Below are 27,936 nucleotides of genomic sequence, written 5' to 3' on the forward strand. Positions count from 1 at the left end.
CCAATGGTCCAAAGATGGCAAATTTGAGCACTACTGGCTGTTGGATATCATCTAGATTCCACCAGATTTCGCCACATGTATAATCTAGAAGACTCCATAGTTGAACTTAAGCATAATGCACAAACATCAAAACACAAGCACTTCTTATTGGTTCTAGAATCTTCTGTATCAGAATTGCCCAAATGTTTTTCTACATGATTTGCCATTATTTGTTTTTACTATATGTCTTACGACACACAATTCCATGAATCTTAAAATAGATTAGCTTTCTTATAAAAACTAGATGATTTTGAATGAAATGAACTATAAGAATTAAACAAACATCTACATCATGCATATATGACTCAAAGATTGCATGCTATAATGTGGTATTTATTCATAATTTGGTTGCCAAATCTCATGCGTGCAATGCACGTGTACCTTACTCTAGTCTAAATGGTGTTTGTGTGTGTGTTGTGCGTGTTGAGGTGCAAATTGTCTTTTTTTGGGTACACGTTAAGCTTGTTCTTCCGAAATTTCAAGCCGCACCTTGTTATGCCGAAAATTCAAGCTAGCGTCTCTGTCTATTGTGCTGCGAAACTCCCGCCTCTTCAACCCGCGCCTTGTTAGCCCGAAATATTTAAGATATATCTTTGTCTCGTTGTGCTCCGACAACTCCCTCCATCTCAACCCGCGCCTTGCTATTCCGAAATTACAATGCCCGTGGTACCCCTGAACCGAAAGAACCGCCTCAAATCGGTGGGGGTACTTTTGTAACTTACCCCACATTTCGGACAAGCGCGTCTCTAAGCCATGGTTCCCCACTGCCATCCCATCCACCCACCCATTCGTACACCGAGGCCGCGAAAACCCACGACGAAACCCCACACCCTGCCCCGTCCGCCACCCAGCCAGAGCCTCTTCCCCGACGACGTCGTCTACAGCAACACCTCGACGTCCCTCATCCACCATACCGGATGAGGATCCGTCGTCGATCTCATCGTCCCGCCGGTTCAGCCACCCCGTCCTCCACCTCCAAGGAGCTTCCCCGACGTTCCCCTCGTCTTTCGCGCCACCTCCATTCCCACACCGCCGTCTTCACCTGCACCACCAGAAGAGCATCATCATCACCGTTTCCTCGAATGAAGCTGCAGCCTAATCGGCACCACCAAATAGGTTGTACACTAATCACCGCATTTTCTTCTTGATTCGATCTCACGATGTTGCCGGCGCTCGGTCCCGAGCCCACACGGCGCAGCTCCATCCACAGCGGCCTCGCCGGCCACTTCCTCCACGGCGTCGCTCCCTCGGCGGCGACGTCCACATTAGTAGGACCTGCTGCTGCTTTAGCTCTCGCTCGCGTTGCTGCTCTGCTCTTGCTCTCGGTCCCCTGCCTTGTCTGCTCTTGCTATTGCTCTTGCTCGCGCTGCTGCTCTCGCTCTCGCTCTTGCTTGCAATGTTGCTCCGATTTAGCTACACTTCACTCCGATGCCGTCGGGGTGAAGGAAGAACCAGCCGCAGCAGGGAGGGGGGCTCCCCGAAGAGGTACCCCACTATCTATCTTAGGGTTCAGGATGGGGGCGGTGGTCGCCGGTGGTGGCGGGGCGTTGGCGGGGCGGTGGCGTGGGGATCGCCGGAGAAAAAGCTCGGCACTGGGGAGCCTAGAGGGATGGCCGGGGCGGCGGCGGACCGGAGGTGGGGAGTGTTTTCAAGGCGGGCGGGGTGGCGCACCGCCGGCCGCGGGCGGCGGGGGGCTACTGTTTGGCCAGCTCAGGGGGGTGGAGGTTGAAGATGAACCGTAGGACCTTGATTTCGTATCCAATGGCTGCAAAATCGACTGACCAGAGATGAAAAAGCCAGTCGACCGACGTGTAGCCTCACCTTGCTAGTGCGTTCAGTTTCAACATCAAAATTCAGTTTCGACAGCAAAATTCAGTTTCGACAGTTAAGTTTAGTTTCGACAGTTAAGTTCAATTTTGACAGTTAAATTCAGTTTTGACAGTTAAGTTCAGAGATGAGCGGCTGATGTATTTTACATCTAGCACTTTGTGGTTATGTATTTTATGTCATGTATTGGAGATGCTATTAGAATTCCACTCAGGTTAATGTTGTTCGTTGTCTCTCTTGTCCTGCTTTAGCCTCGGCGTCGTACAACTCACCGGAGCTGCTCCAATGACGAAACCCTCCATCACAGCGGAGCACTACCTCGGGCTCCATCTCCAGACACCTAAGATCTTCTTCCCCTCCTTCGACAGCCAAGTCAGCCGGAGCATCCTCGCCGGCCAACCCAATCACACTGAGATCGACATGGCTTCGCCAAAGAGGTTGTACACTTGTTGCATCTCTTTTTTACTCTACATGTTATATATATTGTCCACTGAGCACTCATAGTAACGGGAAATACTATTATTTTATCCTACTATATGACAAGCATTGAGGTACCAGGCAAATTAGCTATCAGTGATGGACTCTCTTGAACACCGTCATTATTTATCTGTGCGCGTTTGAGCTGTGCATTTGTCGATGGGCCCGAGAGTTGAGCTAGTATGGTAGTGGCCTGGGTCCAAAGTAATAGAAGTAGCACAAAAACATTTTTTAGTGTAGGATTTTCCTTGCTCAAGCCTTCCTACTAGAATCGCAAGTGCTTGAAAGGAAAAGTGAATGAAAAACATCGGAATTGGAAAGTTTCCTATGGTACTACTTTTCACGAATTTGGTGCAAAGGAATGGAGCAAAGGAAAACTGTAGGATTTGTTCCTTTAGTGTCTCCTTGAAAGAAAAACCGTAAGAATTCTAATTTCCACTTCTCCTCCTTTTCATATTCCTATTCATCAAACACAAGACTAAGAGATAGTAGCATAATAGCATTATAACCGTACATTTTCTTGTGGTTTGCTTTAATCTCACCATGCTTTTTGCATCCTCTGATCTTCCAATTGTTGTGAATCAAACACCCAGATTGGCAGAAATCCTGTGTTTTTAAATTCTCTGTTTTGCACATGCATTCCTATCCTATTCCTGTCTATTTCCTATCCCTGCATTGTTAGAATCCTCAAATTCAAACAAGCCCTTACTCAATTACTTCTGTTATAGATATGTGTCAAAGAAAACCTTGTGTGGTTTGTCTTGCTCCTGCGGCGTTGTGTTCCACCCCAGCTCAGCTGCTCCAACGACGGAAGGGTTCACCACAGCAGGGGTCCACTCTCTAGACTGTCTTTCGCCGCCTCAGATCTTCTTTCCCGCCGCTGGCAGCCACGGCAACTACATTACCATCATCAACTGAGCAGATGACCTTGAGGACTACACGGGTCCGCAAGAGAGGTCGCACTCTTCCGTGTCTGCTTACGTTATGCGTCACTTAATATGATGACATGCTATATTATCGTTGTGTTCACCTATTAGACTCCGAGTCAGGTCCAAACTAATGCTGAAACTTGAGTTTTTAAATGGTTGTGGGGTACATATTGGGGCAGCAATCAGTACTATATGTCTACTATCTGGTTAATCTCCGGTGTCTACTATGAGTTTCATGTTGGGTGCAAACAAACATTAAAGGAGCCATTATCTGTATTTTGAACTAAAGCTATTATCTACCTGCTATCATTGGTTTTGGTTCTATCCATAGTTTGCTACCATCACTCTGGATTTATGCATGCACTCCTTACATAATCTCACTATGTTTTATTCCTATGCATGCCAGTTATTGTACACAATGGAATTGATCATGTAGAGCAAAAGAGACGAGCCTTGCGTGGCACTAAATTGCATGCAGACGTCGTTCCATGGTGGGCGCAAAGGCAGCCCTGCCTGCGCCCATTTCGGATCGTAATCAAGAGGAAGATAACTGTTATGAGGGGATTCAGAAGGAGAAGACAACTCCTATTTACCCCATGAGGTCTTTGCTCTAACTTGGCATGCTGTTGTTGGTAATATCATGCGTATGGTGCCTTGCATTGCTTACCGTATACATTAAAGATGTCATCTGCTTAGTTTAGACATGCTTTGTGTCAATGCCATCTGTTTACTTTCTTTATCATATATGTGAATCATGCAATGCCATCTTGTCTAGCCAGGCATCATATATGTGAATTTTGCAATGCCACCCTGGTTAGCCAGTCATCTTATATATGAATTATATCATGCCATCATTTTTTATTACGTGTTAAATTTGTCAACAATTTTAGTACATTCAATTACTCTTCCTGTGCATCAGCCATTTGGCACAGTCATGGAAAAATCTGGAGTGGAAACAAGGTCTTCAGAGCAGACAATGCTATCTGACGAAGCGCATGTCTTGCTGGTTACCGATAGCTCCTCAGAGGATGATTCGGAAACAGATGACCAGTCATATTCCCCCCCCCTGAGGTGCATGCCCTAACTTGGCAGGGTTATGTTGCTCATATCGTGCGTATGGTATCTAGCATTGCTATGTCATTTTCTTAGTTTAGACATGCTTTGTGTGAATGCCACCTATTTAGTGTCTAATTACCATATATGTGAATTATGCAATGCCATCTTGTTGCAAGACATTATATATGTGAATTATGCAATGTTATCTTGTTGTAAGGCATTATGTATGTGAATTATGCAATGCCATGCTGTTTAGGCAAGCGTCATATATGTGAATTATATCATGCCGTCCTTTTTTTGTATTTCTCATTGCTTTTGTCGACAATGTTTGTATATTCCACTACTCTTCCTGTGCATCATCCATTTGAATTGGTGATGGAGAAATATGGAGTGAAAACAAGGTCTTCAGAGCAGACAATGCTACCTGCTGAAGCAGATATCTTGCTGGTTACAGATAGCTCTTCAGAGGAGGATTCAGAGGCAGATGACCAGTCCTATTATCCCCCTGAGGTGTATGCTCAAACTTGGCAGGGTTATATTACTCATATAATGCATAGGTTGTATTGCAATGCTTAGTTTTTACATCATATACACAATATTGAATGCCATCTCCTTAGTTGACACATCATATATGCGATTGCCCTCTGCTCACTCCCTTAGTATATAAATCATATATTTGAGTTATGTCATGCCATGATGTTTACATAGACAGCATGTATCTGAATTATGGCATGCCAACCCATTTTCTAAAGACATAATATTGTTATATCATCTCATCCTGTTTACATAGTCATCATATTTAAATTATGTCATTCTATCCGTGAATTATATCATGCCATCATGTTTCCATCGACGACATGTTTGTGATTTATGGCATGCCAACCACTTTAATAGACACATCATATAGTTATATCATGTCATCCTGTTTACATAGTCATCATATTTTGAAGTATGTCATTCTATCCTGTTTAGTTAGACATCATACATGTGAAATTGTGTCATGCTATCCTGTTTAATTAGCCATCATATATGTGAAATTATGTCCTACTATTCTGTTTGCTTAGACAACATAAATGTGAATTATTTCATGCCATGTTTTCTTCCCTACTATCCATTGCTCCTGTCTATCTTACAATGTCTGTACATTCAATTACTTTTCTTGTTTATCAGCCATTTCAATTGGAGGGAGTGATGGCAGTATCTGTGGGAGTAAAAACACGGTCTTCAGAAAAGATCATGCTACTTGTCGATGCAGATAGAACCACGGTTGTACTTGCCCAAGAACCAACCCCACCACACATAACCCACACTCATGCAGATTGTACCCCTACCCAGTTGGATAGAGAACTAGCTACACCCCTTCTAACCCCAACCCCAGCAGATAGACACCCAGTTCCCGTTGACACAACACTGTCTCCACCACAGAGCACCCAAACATGAGCAGTTAGTAAGGCAACTGCAGTGCCCAAATCACGAGGACCACCACTCCGAACCCGAAGTCAACGCTTAAAGCAGAAGAAGAATTGTTCTCAGGTCAGGTTCCGTAGCTATGGTTCATACTACTTTGCTCTTGCATCACTGTATTTACTGATACCAACTAATTTCAAATTTGAAGGATGCAATTGAAACTCCAATGGCGCAATAGGTGTGTTTTAAACCTGTTTCTTCAACGTGTTTGGCAGTTTGCTGTTGTAACTTGCTCTATGTTGATTTCAGTTTCAATTGAATAAACAATTATGTTCTCATGCCATGCACATTACAAGTGTTGTTATTGTTGTGTAGTTTCCCACACTTATATTCTGTCTATGCTGCTTTGTCTTAAATAGATATGATTCGAACTGTATCTATCTTGATTTGGCAACATAAACTAGAATGATATAGACCATACAGTGACCATACTACATAGATATATGTTTGTTTCATGCTGTTATCCTGTACACCTTACTACTGAACTGGTTTACCAAAATGAGTTTCATATACTACATTGTAAACCTGAGATGTGTTTGTTTGTTTCTCTTTTAGAACGCGGATAAAATATTGGAGAAGAGTACCTTGTTATGCAATGGTAAAGGAAGTAATGCAGATAAGGTTCAAGATAGTGAGACATCCCTGTTGGTCTCCAAGAAAGCTGATAAAAACTATATTGAAGTCACTGAGACAACCCCAAAGTCCTGTCTTGATGTAGTGTTCGAGTTACTGGCTACCACTGCTGCACCAGCTCTTCGAACTCATTGCCTGAATCAGTTCGGCTTCTTGAGTCTCAACTTCAAGTTGAAATACATTGACCAGATGTTATGCGACAGGAAGCCGAAGGACTGAGGAAGTCCCTGCAGAATTCAGATGCATACTTTCTGGTGCAACAGCAAGCGCTTGAGGACTTAAGCACCAAACAAGAGAAAGTTAATAAGCTTGCTAAGCATCTTGCCAGCATTATGGGTACCCAGGATATTGTTTCTTGAGCTCTTCCGAAGTGGTTTTAGTTCTGGACTTGTTTTGCTACGTCGTTTATATGCTGCTGTGTTCCCTATATTTGCACTGGTGGCGAACATTGATGCCCAGTGGATGTAATATGTGTAATAGCCGTGATAGCCTAGTGTAAGTTGCTTTCTTACTTATTTCCTTGTTGTCTTGTTTATTTGTTTGCTTGTAGTCAGTGCAGTTCTTTTTCTACGGTTTGCTAGTGGCTGTAATAACCTATTTTTTAAAACTAGGCCACAATAACCATGGGCTAATATTTACTGTAGTGACACTGGGCCTCCTACGGGCCGTAGAAACAGTGGGCCTTCTACGGGCCATAGAAACAGTGGGCCTTCTACGGGCCGTATGATCGATTGGCCAAACATGGGCCAAACCGACTGCATTCTAGCCGTAAATGGGCTAGAGTTGGAATCGTCCGTTCATGGGCCGACCATAACGGGCCATCGTTAATAGGCCGTATTTGATGACATTATGAAAACGACCCAATGTATTAACGGCCCACAAACGGGCCGACTGTAACCACGGGCTGAATTTGGCCCACAAGCAGAAAATGACAGTAACGGGCCGTAAGTAAACGAATGCTGGAAATGAGCCCAAGAATAAATGGGCTCTGAGAAGGCCAAAAGATAACATGGGCTGGAGAGGGCCCAACGGAATAACGGGCCGTTAATGGGTATAAAGTGATACACTGTTCATTACAGGCCAGTTTCACCACAGGCCGTTAATGGGTGTAAAGTGATACACTGTTCATTACGGGCCAGTTTCACCACGGGTCGTTAATAGGCCAAGAGTTACATAGAGCCTCATATGGGCCGAAAGACGTCATGGGCCATACATGGGCCAGAAGTGAAAACGGGCTGGAATCATATTGGATGGCCCAGATGATGCTACTGGGCCTAATTCAGATAAGGCGTAACGGACCTTTGGTTAGCGGGCTGTAAATGGGCTATATGCGAACAGGTCGTTAACAGGCTTTCCATGGGCCGGCCCGCCACCTTTTGACCAAGTCAAACGGGCCGGCCTTTTCACAAGAATGGGCCTCTGTTGGGTCGTGCCACGTGTCAATGCATCATAGGCGCCTTCTGTCCAATGAGTGGATGACATCTGTCCCCACGATGAGCCGACACGTGTTTCCTCCAGCCAATGATGATTTTACACGTGGAAAATCCCCATTGGTCGGGGCTGCTAACGGGTTATCGGATCCAAAACCCGACCCGATAGCTTAACGACGTTCCGTTATGGTGGATGCCACGTGTCGGTCACCCTTGACGAAAGCACTTCTGTGACGTGCGATTTATCGTTATGGAAGTGGACACTTCCGTGATGATAATTTTGGTAATGTCATGGAACACTTCTATGACAGCACAGGTATGACTATCTTGATTCTGTCATAAATTTGCCATGGATGTACATGCATGACAAAAAACGCGACCTACTGTGACAAACACATATCATCACGGAAGTGTAATTTTTTTGTAGTGATTTGTGGGTGCAATAGCAACAATTTCATGTTTAACATAAGGAACTATAGCAAGTTCATCTCCATAATCATAATTCATATTGGCATCTTGGCCACAAGCATAGCAAGCATCATCAAAAAGGGATATTTCAAGAGAATCAACGTGATCATAACAATCATCATAGCAATCATCCTTCGGTATGCACGAAGGGAATTTAAACAATGTATGAGTTGAAGAGTTACTCTTATTAGAAGGTCGGCACGGGTAGCTAATCCGCTCTTCCTCCTTTTGTTCTTCGCTCTCCTCATCATCTTTTTCATCCAATGAGCTCACAGTTTCATTAATTTCTTCTTCCATAAGCTCTTGTAAAATATTAGTCTCTTCTTGGACAGCGGAGACTTTCTCAATAAGCGCATCAATATAGGAATTATATTCATAATTATCATAGCAATATTTCAATATAGAAAATTTTCAGGCCTATAAACATCATCATCAAAAGCTTCTTACTTTTCAAACAAAGATTCAATTTCATAAGCACCCTTAGAAGCAACAAATTCTTCTATTTGTTCGACATCATATTAATCATATATACCATTAGCATAAGAAGCTAAGGTTTTATTATCATTAAATTCGCATGAAAAGGGAAGGTGTGGAGCCTTCATCCTAGAGCAACAAGTATAATCATATCTCGAGCATAGTTGCCTAGCATACCATTTCAACATATAAATTTGATCCCATAATAGTTTCCCTTTTTGAATCAAGCGATAATCCCTAAAGTATTCAAGTTGATCCAACGTGTCTCCCATTACCAAATTGAATGGGGTTTTCTCTGGATTATCAAAGTAGTACATAATATTTGTCACATAACGAGCATCGAGGGTTTTAGGAGGTTCCTCATCTCGATGAGCAGCAAGTACACCTAATTTTTTTTGGTATTTCGTGTTCCATATCCATTACTAAAGATAAAGAACAACTAAAACAGCAACTAAAATTACTTAGTGATAAAGCAAACAAGCACACACGAGAATATTCACCCCACGCTATTGCTCCCCAGCAACGGCACCAGAAAAAGGTCTTGATAACCCGCAAGTATAGGGGATCGCAACAGTTTTCGATAAGTAAGAGTGTCGAACCCAATGAGGAGCTAAAGGCAGAACAAATATTCCCTCAAGTTCTATGGACCACCGATACAACTCTATGCACGCTTGACGTTCTCTTTACCTAGAACAAGTATGAAACTAGAAGTACTTTGTAGGTGTTGTTGGATAGGTTTGCAAGATAAGAAAGAGCATGTAAATAAAAAGTAGGGTCTGTTTAGATAAAGACACAACTAAATTAGTTTTAGTAGAGAGCTTGTTGTTACGAGAAAGTTATTTGTCCCTAGGCAATCGATAGCTAGATCGGTAATCACTATTGCAATTTTATAAGAGGAAGAGGCATAAGCTAACATACTTTCTCTACTTGGATCATATGCACTTATGATTGGAACTCTAGCAAGCATCCGCAACTACTAAAGATCATTAAGGTAAAACCCAACCATATCATTAAAGCATCAAGTCCTGTTTATCCCATACGCAACAACCCCCTTACTCGGGTTTGTGTTTCAGTCACTCACGCAACCCACTATAAGAGAATCATGAACGTATTGCAACACCCTACAGTGGGGATCCCTCACGCTTGCGCGATACGCAGAGCACCAAAGGACAGCACCAATAATAAAACATGCAACTCAAACCAATCATGATCATCTAATAGCCCATAGGACAAAACGGATCTACTCAAACATCATAGGATAGCCAAACATCATTGGGAAATAATATATAGCGTTGAGCACCATATTTAGGTAGAGATTACAATGGGTAAGAGAGAGGTTACACCGCTGCATAGAGGGGGGAAGAGTTGGTGATGATGGCGGTGAAGTTGTTGGTGAAGATTGCGGTGATGATGATGGCCCCTTGTGGCACTCCGGTGCCACCGGAAGTGAGGGGGAGAGAGCCCCCTTGAGGGAGTCCTGGATTAGGGGGTGTCCGGATGGCCGGACTATACCTTCAGCCGGACTCCTAGATTATGAAGATACAAGATTGAAGACTTCGTCCCGTGTCCGAAAGGGACTTTCCTTGGCATGGAAGGCAAGCTTGGCGATACGGTTATATAGATCTCCTACCATTGTAACCGACTTGGTGTAACCCTAACACTCTCCGGTGTCTATATAAACCGGAGGGTTTTAGTCCGTAGGATAACATACAAAACAACAATCATACCATAGGCTAGCTTCTAGGGTTTAGCCTCTCCGATCTCGTGGTAGATGTACTGTTGTACTACCCATATCATAATTATTAATCAAGCATGACATAGGGTTTTACCTCCATCAAGAGGGCCCGAACCTGGGTAAAACTTCATGTCCCTTGCCTCCTGTTACCATCCGGCTAGACGCACAGTTCGGGACCCCCTACCCGAGATCTGCCGGTTTTGACACCGACATTGGTGCTTTCATTGAGAGTTCCTCTGTGTCATCGCCATCAGGAAGGATGCCTCGCCCCGTCTTTAAAGACGGCACCGTTGCTAAGGGAGCTTTGGCTGTCAGCCAAACACTCCGGCTAGGTGGTTTTCTCATGACCGCCTGTTCGGCTTCTGCGCCGATGGTGACCTCTCGAGCCATGCAAAACAATCTTCATGTCAGCTCGGAACTGGTCGAGCAGTTAGATCCAATGGAGCTCTCCTCCATAAACGAGCTCTTGGATTGCATCGCCGCCCTGGGAGTCGCTACGGATTACGACCAGATTGGGCCTAAGCCCGATCTGAGAGAGATTAACTCTCCCCAGGTCACCCATCACGTTGCCGTGGTAGAGGGACAATGCGACGACCGTTCATCTATCTTAAGGACTAGCTACGTCCGGATTCCTGATCCCTCCAAGCCGGATACCCGTGGAGGGGAGGATATCACTCAAGACCTGAATTCAGAGTCAGGCGACGGGTTGGATTCATTAGACAACATCCAGGAATCCAAATTTTCGAGTTCGGAAATTCCTCGGCCTCTGAGCCTCAGATGGGGTGAGGCTTCGGATTTAATTCCACCCACCCAGCCGAACATAAGCGGTCTATCCCAAATCAGGCAAGAGCCCGAAGAAACAGTGCATCATTACTGGGCCAGATTCCTCCTGGTTAGGAACAGGATAAGGGGCTGCCGCGAGGAAGACGCAATCTCAATCTTCTGCAATAATTGCACGGACAAGGGAATCTTCAACGCCATAAGTCGCCGTGATATTACACGCTTCGCTGACTTGGCGTCCATTGTACGAAAATACTGTGCGATGGAAAGCGCCTGGAAAACCAAAATAAAATTTTGGGACGATCCTGGCCCTGAATACAAACCCATTCCGAAATAAAGGGTGCATCATTGCCAGACACCCGGGTCAAACACCAAAAAGCAAAAACCCTCTACAGGGCATGGAACCGTACTGGAAGGATGGCTTAATGGACCCTGTAAAATTCACAATACAGAGGACGCCACACCAACTCACAGCCTTAGAGCATGTTGGATACTCCGGCAGGTGGCCAAAATTGGCGAAGATCTCCTAATTCCGGAGGCCACAGAAAGCCACCCCAGAGACACCAATACGGTATTAACAGTCTTCGAGACTTTCGCATCAAATAATATGCGAAAAAGGATACTCCACAGCCTTGCCGAAGTCTACCAAGTAGCAACAATAAACCCATGGAGTGACACGGCTATTACCTTTAACGCCAGTGATGAACCTAAATTCCGAACAGCCCGACCACCAGCCGCATTGGTCCTTAGTCCAATAGTGGATGGCTTTCGTCTTACCAAGGTACTCATGGACGGCGGCAGCGGATTGAACCTCATTTATGAGGAAACCCTTCAACAAATGGAAATAGACTGGAACCGCATTGAGCGAAGCAGCACAACCTTTAGAGGAATAATCCCCAGTCGAGAAGCGCGTTGTACAGGAAAAATCACGCTAGATGTGGTGTTCAGCACGCCGGATAATTACATGTCCGAAAAGGTCACGTTCCATGTTGCTCCGTTCAGCAGCGGTTATCACGCTCTGTTGGGGCGGGAAGCGTTTACAATCTTCCAAGCAATACCCCATTACGGGTACATGAAGCTCAAGATGCCCGGGCCTAAAGGGATCATCACTCTTGCTAGTGATCCAGACATAGCACTTCGCGCCGAAAACAAGACAGCCGCACTAGCCCTCGAGGCACTATCCGTAGCCCTAGCGGCTGAGGAACTGACTGCGCTGCGCTCCACGGTGAATAGGGACGATGTGGTACTCGACAAAAGATCCAAGTCCACCTCCTTTAAACTGGCGGACGAAATAGTCAAATTCCAGGTCCATCCAACGGACCCCTATAAAACAGCTTCCATCGGGGCACAGTTAAACCCTGATGTAGACGCTGCACTGTGAGAGTTCCTACGAGAGAACTGGGATATTTTCGCCTGGCACCCTTCGGACATGCCAGGAATCCCATGCAGGCTGGCTGAGCACAGCCTAAATATCCTAAAAGGATTCAAACCTATCAAACAAGCTCTTCGGCATTTTTCCAAACCTAAGAGACAGGCTATGTGAGAGGATCTAGCAAAGCTATTGGAGGCCGGATTCATCAGAGATATAAAACATCTGGACTGGCTAGCAAACCTGGTGATGGTACCAAAGAAGGACAAATCCTGGCGCCTGTGCGTTGATTTTAAAGACCTTAACAAGGCTTGCCCAAAGGATCCCTTCCCCCTCCCCCGCATCGATCAAATTATCGACGCTACCGCAGGACATGATTCGTTGTGTTTCCTCGACGCATATTCCGGCTACCATCAAATCAAGATGGCAGAATCAGACCAAGCTGCAACGACATTTATTACACCATACGGCCCATTCTACTTCAACACAATGCCTTTCAGGTTAAAAAACACCGGCGCAACATATCAGCGCATGATTCAGACATGTCTGGCAAACCAGATCGGCAAAACAGTGGAGGCATATGTAGATGATGTGGTCTTCAAAACAAGACATGTCGAATCTCTAGTAGATGACTTGAGGCTCACATTTGATAACCTCCGAACATACGACATCAAGCTCAACCCGGAAAAATGTGTTTTCGGCGTACCAGCTGGAAAGCTCTTGGGCTTCATTGTATCCGGTAGAGAAATTGAATCAAATCCAGCCAAGATCCAAGCTTTGTCACAATTGGATATCCCAAAGGACATCAAACAAATACAAAAGTTAACCGGATGCGTGGCGGCTCTAAGCCGCTTTATCTCCCGCTTGGGAGAAAAGGCCCTACCCCTTTACCGCCTCCTTCGGCTCACCGAACACTTCGAATGGACGGATGCAGCCACGGCCGGACTCGACGAAATAAAATCCATATTGGCAACAAACCCAATCCTGGCCGCGCCAAACATTGGCGAACCAATGCTATTGTACATTGCAGCAACACATCAGGTTATAAGCGCAGTACTCATCGTCGAACGAGAAATGGATGGACACAAATTCCCCCTTCAAAAACCGGTCTATTATGTGTCCACTGTCCTCACTCCGTGCAAATCATGGTACCCGCATTATCAAAAGATCGCTTACGCGGTATTCATCGCATCCCGAAAGCTACGACACTACTTTCGAGAGTGTTCAATAACAATAGCCTCGGAAGTACCACTTAACGATATTATAAACAACCGTGATGCAACGGGCCGGATTGCAAAATGGGCCATTGAGCTCCTCCCGTTCGACATAACTTATAAGCCATGGCAAGCCATCAAGTCGCAAGTTTTGGCCGACTTCGTCGCAGAATGGACGGAGGCCGAACTCCCTAAAGGGTATGGCACATATTCGATGGATCATGCATTTCGCAGAATGGACGGAGGCCGGACTAGGGGCTGGCGTCGTTTTGACGTCCCCCACAGGAGACACAGTTAATTACGTATTCCTGATTATGTACACAGACTCCAACAATGCAGCCGAATATGAGGCCCTTTTACATGGTCTCCGGATGGCAGTATCCATGGGCATTCAACGCCTAGAGGTGCGTGGGGACTCGAACCTCGCAATATCCCAAATAAATGGAGACTTCGATGCCAAGGATCCAAAAATGGCAGCTTACCGCAACGCCGTCCTAAAAATGTCAGCTCGGTTCGAAGGGCTTGAATTTCACCATATAGCCCGGGAAAATAATCAGGCAGCAGATGTCCTGGCACGCATCGGCGCAAAACGCGATGTAGTCCCCCCCCCCAACATCTTCTTGGAAATGCTGTTCAAGCCATCCGCAGTATGGGAAGGGGAGCCGAACAATAACAGCCCGGACCCAACCGCACTGCCCGACACCGAACATTCTGACACAATTGGAGGCTCTGCCAATGAAATAACACCTTCAGCCCACGTAATAATGGCTGTCATCGCCCCGTGGACAGAACCATTCCTAGCCTACCTTACTAGGCAGGAACTCCCCAAGGACCAAAATGAGGCACGCTGCATATTGCGGCGATCCAAAGCCTACAAAGTCCACGAGGGAGAGCTTTATAAGAAAAGCACTACCGTAGTCCTTCAAAGGTGCATCTCCGAAGAGGAAGGGCGGAACCTCCTGGCTGAAACTCATGCCGGACTCGGCGGTCATCATGCTGCAGCCCTGTCCCTTGTAAGCAAGGCCTTCCGTACAGGCCTTTATTGGCTGACAGCCTGGGCAGACGCCCAGGACTTAGTCCAGCGATGCGTCGGTTGCCAGCTCTTTGCAAACCAAAGCCATATGCCACCCACCGCCCTCCAAACTATCCCCATCACTTGGCCCTTCGTGGTTTGGGGGCTTGACATGGTTGGACCCCTTAAAGGCGGAACCCACAAGAAAAAATACTTACTGGTCATCGTGGATAAGTTCACCAAATGGATAGAAGACAAGCCTGTTAAGACGGCCGAATCCGGACCCGTGATAGACTTTATATCCGGGGTTGTACACCGTTACGGCGTGCCCCACAGCATCATCACTAATAACGGCAAGAACTTTACGGCCGACGAGGTAAAACTCTGGTGCAAAAACATGGGCATCAAGCTCGATTATGCTTCCGTCTATCACCCACAAACTAACGGCCAGGTCGAACGTGCAAATGGTCTTATCATGAGCGGCATCAAACCCAGATTAGTGCGGTCCCTCAAGGAATCTAACACGCACTGGGTAGAGGAGCTCGACTCCGTACTCTGGGGGCTGCGGACGACGCCGAATCGCACCACCGGATACACACCATTCTTTATGGTGTACGGTGCAGAGGCAGTTTTGCCTTGCGACATAATTCATGACTCACCTCAAGTGCGCATGTGCGAAGAAAGAGAAGCCGAGCTCGATCGGCAGGACAGTTTGAACACATTGGAGGAGGAGCGTGACGTGGCAAAAGCCTGTTCCGCATTCTATCAACAGCAGGCTTGAAGATACCAAAGCAGAGAAGTACAGGCCAAAAATTACAACATTGGCGAATTAGTTCTACGCCTGCCGGACAAGAAAAAGGACAAACTCAAGCCCAAGTGGGAAGGTCCCTTCATAATTGACCAAGTCCTGACTGGTGGAACGTACCGCCTGCGAGATGCATCGGATAACCGACTCGAGCCGAACCCATGGAACGCAGCCCGTCTCCGAAGATTCTATGCCTAGCGCCGGACTCTGTGTTCGTCTCCTTCCTCTGTCCATTTTTTATATACTGTCTGTCTTACATTTCTCTCCTTCTCCCCTTTCTTTCTCTTATAGCCTTTAAAGCCTCATCAACTGACGTGCTATTTGCACTCATTAAACCTGGGGCTTCTTTTACTAGAAGCTTATTTATACAGGCTTCATGCCCAACACATGTGTGACACTTCCGCATGTACCTTTTATTTCACCATTATATGCATTGATATGACTTAAGTTTTGGCCAAGCTGGGTTGCCTGGCTCCTGTGCTTACCCCTACGTTCCCGATTATTCTGCTGGGCGGTAAAGGGAGCACCTCTGTGATTGTTACTGCCGGATCAGCCGGATGTGTACCTCAGACTGGGTGAAGACGAAAGCTAGCGTTCTTAAGGGAATATTCGATCGGTGACCTAAAAGATGATCTTTTTTACTTATTTATTTATGAGCCCCCAGATGCTTTTTCCTCTGTCTTTTTCGCAGAATGGGCATGCACTTTAGGGCATGCCTCCCAGGGAAAGGAACCCCTAACAGAACTATTCTCCCTAGAAGATGTTTCTTACTAACCATGTAATATAACATAACTAGTCGGGCACTTGTCTGTTCAAGCATTAATGACCCCTATGCCTGGTCTCCATGCACTCACTGGTTCTTATATAACCGCATGGGAATTCGGACACACTCCGGACCGTCAGGTCCCGAGGCTGAAGCGAAAAGGTCGGCCATGACAAACGATCTACAATCCGGCTAGAAGGCATTATAAATGTCAATTAAATTACGTAGTCATTCTGACTGATTGTATTCCTCTTCAATACCATCTAACAGGCTGTCTAATTTACAGTCCTGCTGGGAATACTTTGCGGCCAATTCTACTTGGCCGTATACTAAGCTTACAGGGATCTCCTTCCCATCGGGCCCCACAGGACCGACCTCGGCCATGTGGTTGGGGTCAGCCTTTGTGTACCGCGTCTTCACCATGGCCCAGGCCTCCCTAGCGCCTTGATGGCAGGCCGATATCTTCCACAATCGGAAGCGCCGCCGTGCTCCCTTTAGCTTCTCCGCAAGCTCTCCAAGACCTTCGGGCACGGAGATGGATGGCCACAGGGCCTGGGCGACGCCTCGCATCACCTTCCGAACTCGCTCGAGCAGTTGCGAGAGCTCGAGAAAAAGGTCACTCGTAGAACCGGGCATCTCCTCTGTAGGATGACCTGTTAGCACACCTACAAACATTACTCTGTTAGTCGACTTCCCCGCCGAACTTTTTTTCTCCAAAGGTTCATTCAAGCACTTACTAAATATGCCGCGCCGAAGCCGCTGATTCTCCTTAACGGAGTTTGACAGCTGGGCACGAACATCTTTTAGCTCGATGCCCAGCTTGGTGTTGGCATCTTGGAGATCGTTCTTCTCCCGCCTCACCTTTGTCAGCACCTTCTCCCCAGCCTTCAGCTGGCGTAGGAGGTGTTGCCTTTCCGGATTCAATCCGGTGGCATCTGCAATTTCATTTGTCAGATTCGCACCCATGCCGTGCTTCGCAAAATACTTATCTTTCGAAGTGTATATTACGAAAGGGGGTATCCTTGGGCTCCCCTGCCGCGGCTAGTGCGGCCTCAAGTTGGGATTTGCACTCTTCCAGCTCCTGGGACAGTACGGAATTCTTTTCTGTAAGAACCTGCATAACATATGATCCTTAAATCAGTTAGTCTAACTGTTTCAAGTCTCGGGGGCTACTGGTATATATATATAATTACCAAAATTTTCTTACCTGTATGTCTTTTACATATTGCTCCGTGGCTCTGGCTAGACCATTTTGAGCGGCACGGAGGTACGCATCTCCCGAATTGAAGGCATCTAATGCCTCTCGGGAGAAACAAGCGTCGCGAAGAATTGTCCGGCGACGCCTGTGGTTCATGGCACTCTCCACCTCAGAGTTGGTGGCAAACAACCTGTCCACGTCCTCCGTCGGAGGAGCATCCGGTGCGCGCCTTGCATTCGCCTCCGCCTCCGGACCAGGCTTTGGAGCCTGGCTGGTGGAGGCGCGATTGGCAGCCTCTCCGGATATAGTCCGGCGAGTTCTCTTTGTCCTGAAGAGAGCACGAATGTTAACATGCCTTGAAGGTATAACACCTAGGATAAGGGGGCATGCCATACCTTTGCGCTGACGTCTCGATCCGGACTGCACCTCTTTTCTGCCCACGGGGCCCTGCGGCCCCTCGTTGGCTTGTCGCCGCAGGTTCGGCCTCCCGTCTCAAGAACCTCCCCTACAAAGCTCGGTTGTAATCAGGAAACTTAAAACACGAGAGGGCGGACCCCTATTCGGGGTACTGGGACTTCGATCTCAGTTACCTGGGAGGCCGGGATTATCCCTGGGTAATCGGCCGTAATGGCGACCAAGACGCTGTCCTTGCTCAATTGATGAAACACTCCATCAATTAGCTCCATAGATAAGTCCGGATCCTCTTGAGAGGCCGGGTCGAGGGACCGTCCTGGGTCCTCGGGTTGTGGAGGAGGGATGTTTATTTCTTTAACAGCCTGGCACAGTTCCTGCGTTAAAGTCGTTAGACTGAATATTTAACAATGGGAATATAAAACGGATGGGCAAGTAAACCAATTACCCAGCTTGGGGGATTGTACATAGAAAATCCACCCTGCGGGTTGACTCGGAGAAATTCCTCCTCTTCTCCCTTGTACAAAGCGGCAAGGTATTTATTAGGGCCGCAGCCGAATCCGGTCCCTTACGGCCGTAGCGGGTGGCGTCGTCCTCCCCGTTGAAATCCCACATGGGGTGGCCTCTGTACTGTAGCGGCTGCACCCTTCGCATGATGCATGCGGCCATGACCCCGATCATGGTCAGTACGGAATGAGCTAACAATCTTATCCGGCTCATCAGGTAACTGACGTCCTTGTCACTTTCCCTCTGAGGGATCTGTGGACGCCAACTTAGGCGCTTCTTTGGTGGAGGACTGTCAAACTCAGGGAGGCCGATCCGGACAGGATCCGGCAGTGGGACGTCCTCTATGTAAAACCATTCCGAAGGCCAGTCCTCGGACGCCTTCTTTGGGGTTCCGGATAGATATCCGGTCCCGGCAATGCACCACACTTCGGCTCCGCCCACTTGATATATCGACCCCTTCTGAGAGCGGGGCACAAGGCAGAATAGCTCTTTCCACAGCCCGAAATGAGCCTCAACACCCAAGAACAGCTCGCAGAGGGCTACAAAGCCCGCGATATGCAATACGGAGGCAGGCGTAAGATTGTGTAGCTGGAGGCCATAGAACTCCAGGAGCCCCCGGAGAAACGGATGGATTGGAAATCCGAGCCCTCTTATTAAATAAGGGACAAGGCATACCCGCTCTCCTTTGGAGGGATTAGGGGCACTCTCCGCTTGCTCTCCGCCATTATGGATGGTAACACCGGCTCGAACCGGGACCATATAGGCCGGGGGGAGAAATCCCTTGGTCTGGAGCGTCACTAGCTCGCTATGCGGGATGGAGCATCTCTTCCAATTTCCAGGCTGAGGGCTGGAGGGGCGAAAGGAGGAGTTGCGACGGCTGGCCATGGTGGTATGGACCTTTGTCGGATGTGCTTTGATGAACACTCGCGAAGGGGAGAAGGTGTGGTTTGGATCTAAATCCTCGTCCCCTTAAATGGGCGGCTCATTTACGCGGCTAGGGGTGTGGATGTAAAAACACTCAAACTTTTCATATTCGTTTGACACGTGGGAGACGGCCATTATTGGGCTTAGAAGCCGAGGAGCGCAACATTTACAAGAAACCGGACTTTATTCGACAGGTACATGGAATGTAAAGGAGAACCCGCCTTGCAATGCCGGAGACAATCTGCGTGCCGGACTCATCGTCATTGAAGCCTGGTTCAGGGGATACTGAGGGAGTCCTGGATTAGGGGGTGTCCGGATGGCCGGACTATACCTTCAGCCGGACTCCTGGATTATGAAGATACAAGATTGAAGACTTCGTCCCGTGTCCGGAAGGGACTTTCCTTGGCGTGGAAGGCAAGCTTGGCGATACTGATATATAGATCTCCTACCATTGTAACCGACTTGGTGTAACCCTAACCCTCTCCGGTGTCTACATAAACCGGAGGGTTTTAGTCCGTAGGACAACATACAGAACAACAATCATACCATAGGCTAGCTTCTAGGGTTTAGCCTCTCCGATCTCATGGTAGATCTACTCTTGTACTACCCATATCATCAATATTAATCAAGCAGGACGTAGGGTTTTACCTCCATCAAGAGGGCCCGAACCTGGGTAAAACTTCATGTCCCTTGCCTCCTGTTACCATCCGGCCTAGACGCACAGTTCGGGACCCCCTACCCGAGATCCGCCGGTTTTGACACCGACACCCCTCCTTCTTCTTCTTCCTTGACCTCCTCCCTAGATGGGAGAAGGGTTTCCCCTCTGGTCCTTGGTCTCCATGACATGGGAGGGGCGAAAGCCCCTCCGAGATTGGATCTGTCTCTTTGTCTCTCTCTGTTTCTGCGTTCCCAGATTCTGCCCTTTCACCGTTTCTTATATTCCCGGAGTTCCGTAACTCCGATTGAGCTGAAATTTTAACACGATCTCTATCCGGATAGTAGCTTTCTTGGAGCGAAAGAAGGGCGTCAACCGCCTTACGGGGTGGCCAAGAGGGTCAGGGGCGCGCCCAGGGGGGTGGGGCGCGCCCCCCTGCCTTGTGCCTCCCTCGGGCACCGTCTCGTGTGGTTTTTTCTTCCCAAAAATCATATATATTCCAAAAAAATCTCCGTCAGTTTTTATTCCGTTTGGACTCCATTTGAAATGGATATTCTGCGAAACAAAAAAACATGCAACAAACAGGAACTGGCACTGGGCACTGGATCAATATGTTAGTCCCAAAAATAGTATAAAAAGTTGCGAAAAGTATATGAAAGTTGTAGAATATTGGCATGGAACAATAAAAAATTATAGATACGACGGAGGCATATCAGTGTCGACAGTGGCCTCGAAGATGAGGTGCTCCTCCGAGATCTGGCGGTCGACACGCATGGTAGCCATAGCGACCTCGCTCGCACTTGCGGCCGCATGCTACTCAGCTCCACGGTATACTGCGTGTAAAATGGTTGTGGGCGGCGCTTAATTGGAGGAGGTGGCAGTGATTTCGGTGGAAGGTGTCGCTCCATCAGTCGGGGCATGTGGCACGGGAAAGGAGGAGGAGGATGGTGTGGGTGGCATGTGGATTACCTGACCATATCGACGAGGCCGCGCGGCAAGAAGAAGGGTTGGCGGTGAGGAGGCCGCGTAGCAAGAAGAAGGGTCGCTGGCGAGGAGGCGGCGCTGCAAGAGGAAGGGTCACTGGCGAGGAGGCGACGCTGTAAGAAGAAGGGTAGCCGGCGAGGAGGTGGCTCTACAAGAAGAAGGGTCACCGGCGAGGAGGTTGCGCTGCCAGTAAGCAGCAGTGAAGGTTTAAACTTGGAAAGCAAGGAGAAACAGTGGAAATGTGGCTTCTAGTAGGAGGGAGGGGGCGGGGAGATAGATATTTCCGCGGTGGCAACAAAATTTCGCTCGGTGCCGTGAGAAACTGGGGCGCAAGTGTGGTTCAAGCAGGGGCGGTGGACTGTAGACGACAAAGGTTCCTGCGTAAGCCACACAAGACGGTGCGCCAACATATTTTATATCACATGCCACACGATTCTTTCTAGTAAACTGTTTGTGGTATACCTGATTTTTTCATTATGTTTTGAAAGACAAAATGGTGTTATGGAGGGAAAGGACGGTGTTTGTATTGCTAGAACATTTACGTACAGTGAACATGCAACTAGTACATGAGTGTTGTGTTTAAATTTGGAATTATTTCGGGTTCATTTGGCATTCTTATGCATTAATTGAGTTTCTAGGCATTTAATGTGCATAATTCAAATCTGAACTACAAGCACATGCCCCAATGCACCAAAGTTTGCTGAAAAAACACATGTGTGTCTTTGGGTGAATTTATATGTCCCATGCAAGAAATGGGAATAAAATTCAAACATCTGGGTGTCGTGGCTCGGATGGAATGATTGAGAAACTTGGTTTTTTAATTCCTGTAAATCCAAAACACGACTGAAAATCATGAAACTTGGCATGGTGTCATGACATGGCACCAACATACTGCAATAATTTTTTTGGCTGAATTGGGACAAGCTTTGGTGTAAGATTCTTGCAAATCAGAGCTTCCCTCAAGAAGGCTCCTAGTTCCGAGAGCGAACTTGTCACCTTCGTGTGCGAAATGACCAACTTACACTGTCTTCTCCCGACCTAATTTTTGTACTGTCACACACCTAGCTCAACCCCTGTTGTCTTTGCTCGATCATCATGTCATCATGTTTAAAATTCAAATGAATTTGAATTGCGGATGTTCAAACCCTAGCACCAGAAAGAATTCAAATAGGTTCAAATAAAATCTTTCTCAAAGAACCCAAAAATGCCCTTTGAAAATGTTCATAATTTCTGGTTAAGGTGGAAACCTCTGCCAAAAATGATGAATATATTTTTAGGTCATTTCTGAATTTTTGATTTAACACAAAAGTAATTGAATTGGAGCCATTTAAATGCTATATATATATATATATATATATATATATTTTAGATGCTCCAAAAATGTTGGAAATTGTTAAGGGTCACTGGAATAATTAAGGAAGTACCCATAATTATTTCCAGGATTTTATGAAATGGTTTAGTATTAATTTTAAACCAAAATAGAAAAACAGAAAATAGAAAAAGAAAACAGAAAAGAATTAGAGAGAGAAAGAGAGAGAAAGGCCAACCTGGGCCACTTACTGGCCTGGCACTGTGCCGGCCCAGCTGACTGGCCCAGTGCTAGTCGTCTCCCTCCTCCCGCCAGTCGGACGGGGCATGTGCCCGGCGCGCGCGTGTGTTCGGTGAGGCACATAGCAGCCTACGTGGCCTCCCCTAGCCAGCGCGATGCCACCGCTCACCTCCCCGCTGTCGTCCAAATCCGTCCGACCCCCTCACTTCCCCCTGGCTCTCTCCCTCACCCTCTCCCCGCCATGGCCGATGCCGTCGTTCGCTCGCTGTTGTTGAACCCACGCCTACCGTGCTCCCCTCGCCTCCCCGTGCTGCCATGATCTCCGCCGTCATCTGCCACTTCTCCTCGACCGAGCCCCGAGCGCTCGTTTGCCCTGTATTGCCGTCCTGTCGACCTCTTCCCCGCTCGGCCGCCGAGATCACTGGCGACCTCACGACCTTCACTCCCATGCACTTGCCGTGAGCTCTTGCATCTTTATCCCTCTGTTGCGCGCCCGTTTAACCGCCATATCCGTCGTTCCCTTGCTGACCGGACGCGCCACCGCCAAGCTTGTCGTCGGCGCAGCTCTGGTGACCATTTGGTCACTCCGGTTAGTCTACCATGCTCACCGCTTCACATAATAACCCGCTAATGCAAGATCTCGAGTGGTTGCACACTGTAGCCACAAACTCGAGTGGACCCGAGCCTAGAGACCACCACCATCCAACACGGTGCATCCCCAGCGTCCTAGAGATGCCCTCAGCGCATCGATCCGAGCCCCGTGGAGGTTTTTCGAGCACCTCCAGCATCTCGGGCCTCACCGGTCAGGTTTGACCTGGACCACCAGTTAACCTACTAACGTCAGGGTGACGGAATGCTGACGCGGTAAATGTTTTCTGGATATTTAATAAATCAGAAATGATTTATGAATTTCCGAAAATGCCCCAAACTTGAAAAAATCATAGAAAAACTGTAGCTTAGAATGAAATAATTTGTATATGAAAAATTAACAAAAAAATCCAATCTATAATGCACTTTGGAAATTCATAGTTTGAATTTGAATTTGAAACTTTGGTTCAAATCAACTCAAACCCTTCTGTTGCTAGCTGCATTAGCTCAAAACACATCATATTGCCATGTCACATTCATGCATCATATTGTTGCATTGCATTGATTGTGTTCCTTCTCTGTTTGCCAGTGTTGTTCCCCCTTAGTAGACGTTGTTCTGACAATGAGATCGATGACACCGATGAAGAACTATACTATCTTCAGAAATGCCAGGCAAGCAAAACCCCCCTTGTTCATTCTGATACAATCCCACACTCTCGCTCCTGATCTCGTTTATTGCATTAGAACAACAACGATTCATCTGTTACATGTTGTGGTAGTTGAACCCCTTTTCCTCTGCATGACCTGTCATTGCCACAGTAAGTAGATGAAACCCACTAGCATGAGTAGGAGTTGTTTGAGCCCTGATGTGCCTACTCATTCATGCTTGTTTGTCATGCCTGCTACTGCTTAGAGTTGAGTCAGGTCTGATTCATCGGGGATGAATTGGAATGTTGATGAACATGTCCTACTGTGTGTGAACACGATTTGGTAAAGCTAGCAGTGAGAGGCCATGTAGGAGTACATGGTGAGTTGTCTCATTGAAACCGTCCTTAGGAACTGAGTTCTGTATTTGTGATCCATGAACAGCCGCTACCACATGTTGGGCCCGAAACCAATGGACCCTCTCGACTTATTAACTGCCCCTGTCCTCTGTCTGGGAGTTGCAAGTAGTTTCTGGTGTTTGTAGTATGCCGGGGGCCATGCGCAGCGATGACACGAGGGGTGGGCTGTGATGCGGTAGGCACATGGCACGGTGTACCGGGATGACTGTTTGGTTCCTCGGGAACACTTCACACATCATTCGGGGTCGTATGTGGAAACCTCGGCGGGACTCCCTGCGGATGGAACCTGAATAGGCGATAAACCTGGACTAGGGACTTGTGTGCTTAGTCAGGTTGTGGCCGACACCCTCGCCAGGCTTCCTCTTGAAGGTTGCCGAGATACATGACGTGTACATGACAGTAAGTGGCGAGAGTGTGTGTGGAGAAGTACACCCCTGCAGGGTTAACATGATCTATTCGAATAGTCGCGTCTGCGGCAAAAGAACCTCTGGGTTGCCTATACAGTTCATAGACAAGTGAAAGTGGATACTCTAAAATGCGCAAGATAAGTGTGAGTGCTATGGATGGCGTTCTCGTAGGGAGACGGGAGCAGATCCGTAGTGGTGTATTGATTGGTGAATATGTGGACTCGTGTGCGCCACCCCAAAAGAGTTACTTGCAGTCGTAGTTCATTATAGTCACCGATTCAAAGCTGGCTTGCTGCATTTAAACTCCACCACCCCTTTGTTGATACTAATGCATATGTAGCTAGTCCTGATGTAAATCTTGCTGGGTACATTTGTACTCATGTTTGCTTAATTTATGTTTTGCAGAGAGACTTCAGTCTCACTAGTACTTCCACGTGGACTTCGATGTTTAGCTTGTTACATCAGCTACGATCTTGTGCCCTCGGCAGGGTCTTGTAGATAGTCAGGCTTCTCAACCTTTTCATTTGTAGTTGTCTGTACTCAGACAAGTTAAGCTTCCGCATGTGCTTATTCTTGTATGACTTGAATGTTGGGTCATCGGACCCATGTTTGTAATATCTGGCTCCTCGGAGCCTAATGAATAAATACTTTGAGTCGTAGAGTTTTTTTTGTGATACCATGTTGTATTTGCACATATCGAGCATATTGTGTGTATCTTATTGAAATGCTTGGTATGTGTGGGATCTGACAACCTAGTTGTTTATCCTTGGTAACCTCTCTTATCGGGAAATGTCTCCTAGTGCTTCCACTAAGCCATGGTAGCTTGCTACTGCTTCGGAACACTTTGGCTGGCCGGCATGTGTCCTTCTTCGTTCCTATGTCTATCCCTGCGGGGAAATGTCACGCGTTGTTCCTTTATGTCCTTGCTATGACTTGGGTTCATACGTTGATGACCGACATGTTCGTTGTTGGGTCATGTATGCATGTCCTTGTAAGTTAGTGCCACCTTGGATTCACGACTAGTCATGTCGGCCTGGGTTCTCTGTCATATGGGTACTAGCGACACTATCATATACGTGCGCCAAAAGGCGCAAACGGTCCCGGGCCAGGTAAGGTGGCACCCATGGGAATACTGTGCGTGAGTCTGCAAAGTGATATGATGTGTTACATGCTAGATCGGTGTGACTTAGGATCGGGGTCCTGATAGCTTTGTTATCAGAGCCTGACAGCCTGTAGGATTACCAAGCCAAACTGTCGAAGTCAAGTCTAGAAATGCTTTAGTTATATATAGGGGAACTGATTGCAGAAGGGAATGTAAGGCTCTTTTTACTCCTTATACCTTATGCCTTATGATCCGAGTCATCTTATCTTTCCTACAGGGTTAAGGAACTAGGATTTCTATTCTTTCTATCTGGATCACGTGTTACGAATCCATAGACTTATAGGATTGATGGACTCAAGTCTCAGTTCAGTTTTTACTACTTCTGTATGTTCATAGCTGGCCTTAGAACCTTGGTATTGTGATGTTGAGTGGTCATGCCACTATTTTGCAGGATGTCTCAAATCTTTTTGAGCATTTACAGCCGTTATGCTGTCTGAGTCATCCCTGGTTTCAAAATAGTCTGATGCATTTGCAACTCCCTGCTTTCCGTTCCCGATGTTTCTTTGGGCCAGTTTAACCACCCTAATCGGTGAGTTGAGGTACTCTGTTGCCTAGACATATATGTTGGAGCTATTATTATGACCCTAGGTGTCTTAGAGGATCACCTAGTAATCTAGCCATGTTTTGTGTTCCCAGTGTGATAATCCCGGCCATGATTCTCGAAAGCATCCCGTGACGCCACTTAGTTACTAGGTATTCTTTTCCTGGGTTCTTGTACCCGAGATTCACCCTACTTACTTCATGTTGATAGTGTTTCCTAGTTCTTTAGGATATTAGTAACCTTTGTGATAGTCCTCGAGGTCTGTGGTATTTTCCGCTTCCAAATACCATGCACTACTTATGGCGGAAGTTCCCCGTTGAACCTAAAGATCACAACCAGAGTGCTCTTGATGAGTTCTCGATTCTATGTTGGGACTCTGCCAGTTCTACCTTTCTGCATGGATTATCCAGAAGATATATGTTGAGCTTTGTTCGACATACTAATCTAGGCATCCACAACTCAGAAAGTGTTATGTTCCTTTGAGTTGTCCCTCTTCAGTTGTATTCTGACCATCATCTCTTAGTTGATAGTCAAGGGTAGTTGTACATTCGTGTTTCGATGCCCATTATTCTTGTGGTCTGTCAAGTCATCCTATTCCAGGATGCTTAGGAAAAACAAACTCCCATACCTCATCCATTTCTAGGATTAGGTCAAAATAGCTGTGTCAGTATCAAAACCGGCAGATCTCAGGTAGGGGGTCCCGAACTGTGCGTCTAAGGCAGATGGTAACAGGAGGCAGGGGACATGATGTTTTACCCAGGTTTGGGCCCTCTTGATGGAGGGAAAACCCTACGTCCTGCTTGATTTATTCTTGATGATATGAGTATTACAAGAGTTGATCTACCACGAGATCGGAGAGGCTAAACCCTAGAAGCTAGCCTATGGTATGATTGTTGTTGTCCTACGGACTAAAACCCTCCGGTTTATATAGACACCGGAGAGGGTTAGGGTTACACAAGGTCGGTTACAAAGGAAGAGATATCCATATCCATACTGCCTAGCTTGCCTTCCACGCCAAGTAGAGTCCCATCCGGACACGAGACAAAGTCTTCAATCTTGTATCTTCATAGTCCAACAGTCCAGCCAAAGGATAGAGTCCGGCTGTCCGGAGACCCCCTAATCCTGGACTCCCTCAATAGCCCTTGAACCAGGCTTCAATGACGATGATTCCGGCGCGCAGTGTTGTCTTCGGCATTGCAAGGCGGTTTCCTCCTCCAAATACACCCCGGAAGAATTTGAATACAAGGATAGTGTCCAACCTTGCAAAATAAGTTCCACATACCACCGTAGAGAGAATAATATTTCGACAAATCTAATTTGCTGACATGTTTCGGCAACATGACGTTATGTCATGGCCCGGTGATTATTCGAACCGTTTCCTTTAACTAACTCCACACATAACGCGATGCCATTTCCTGGCACGTCTTGTCAAAGAAGGGATCGTGTCCCCCTTATTACAGGAGTCTCA

The sequence above is a fragment of the Triticum dicoccoides genome, chromosome 3A (genome assembly GCF_002162155.2).
Source record: "Triticum dicoccoides isolate Atlit2015 ecotype Zavitan chromosome 3A, WEW_v2.0, whole genome shotgun sequence".
NCBI classification, from domain to species: Eukaryota; Viridiplantae; Streptophyta; class Magnoliopsida; order Poales; family Poaceae; genus Triticum; species Triticum dicoccoides.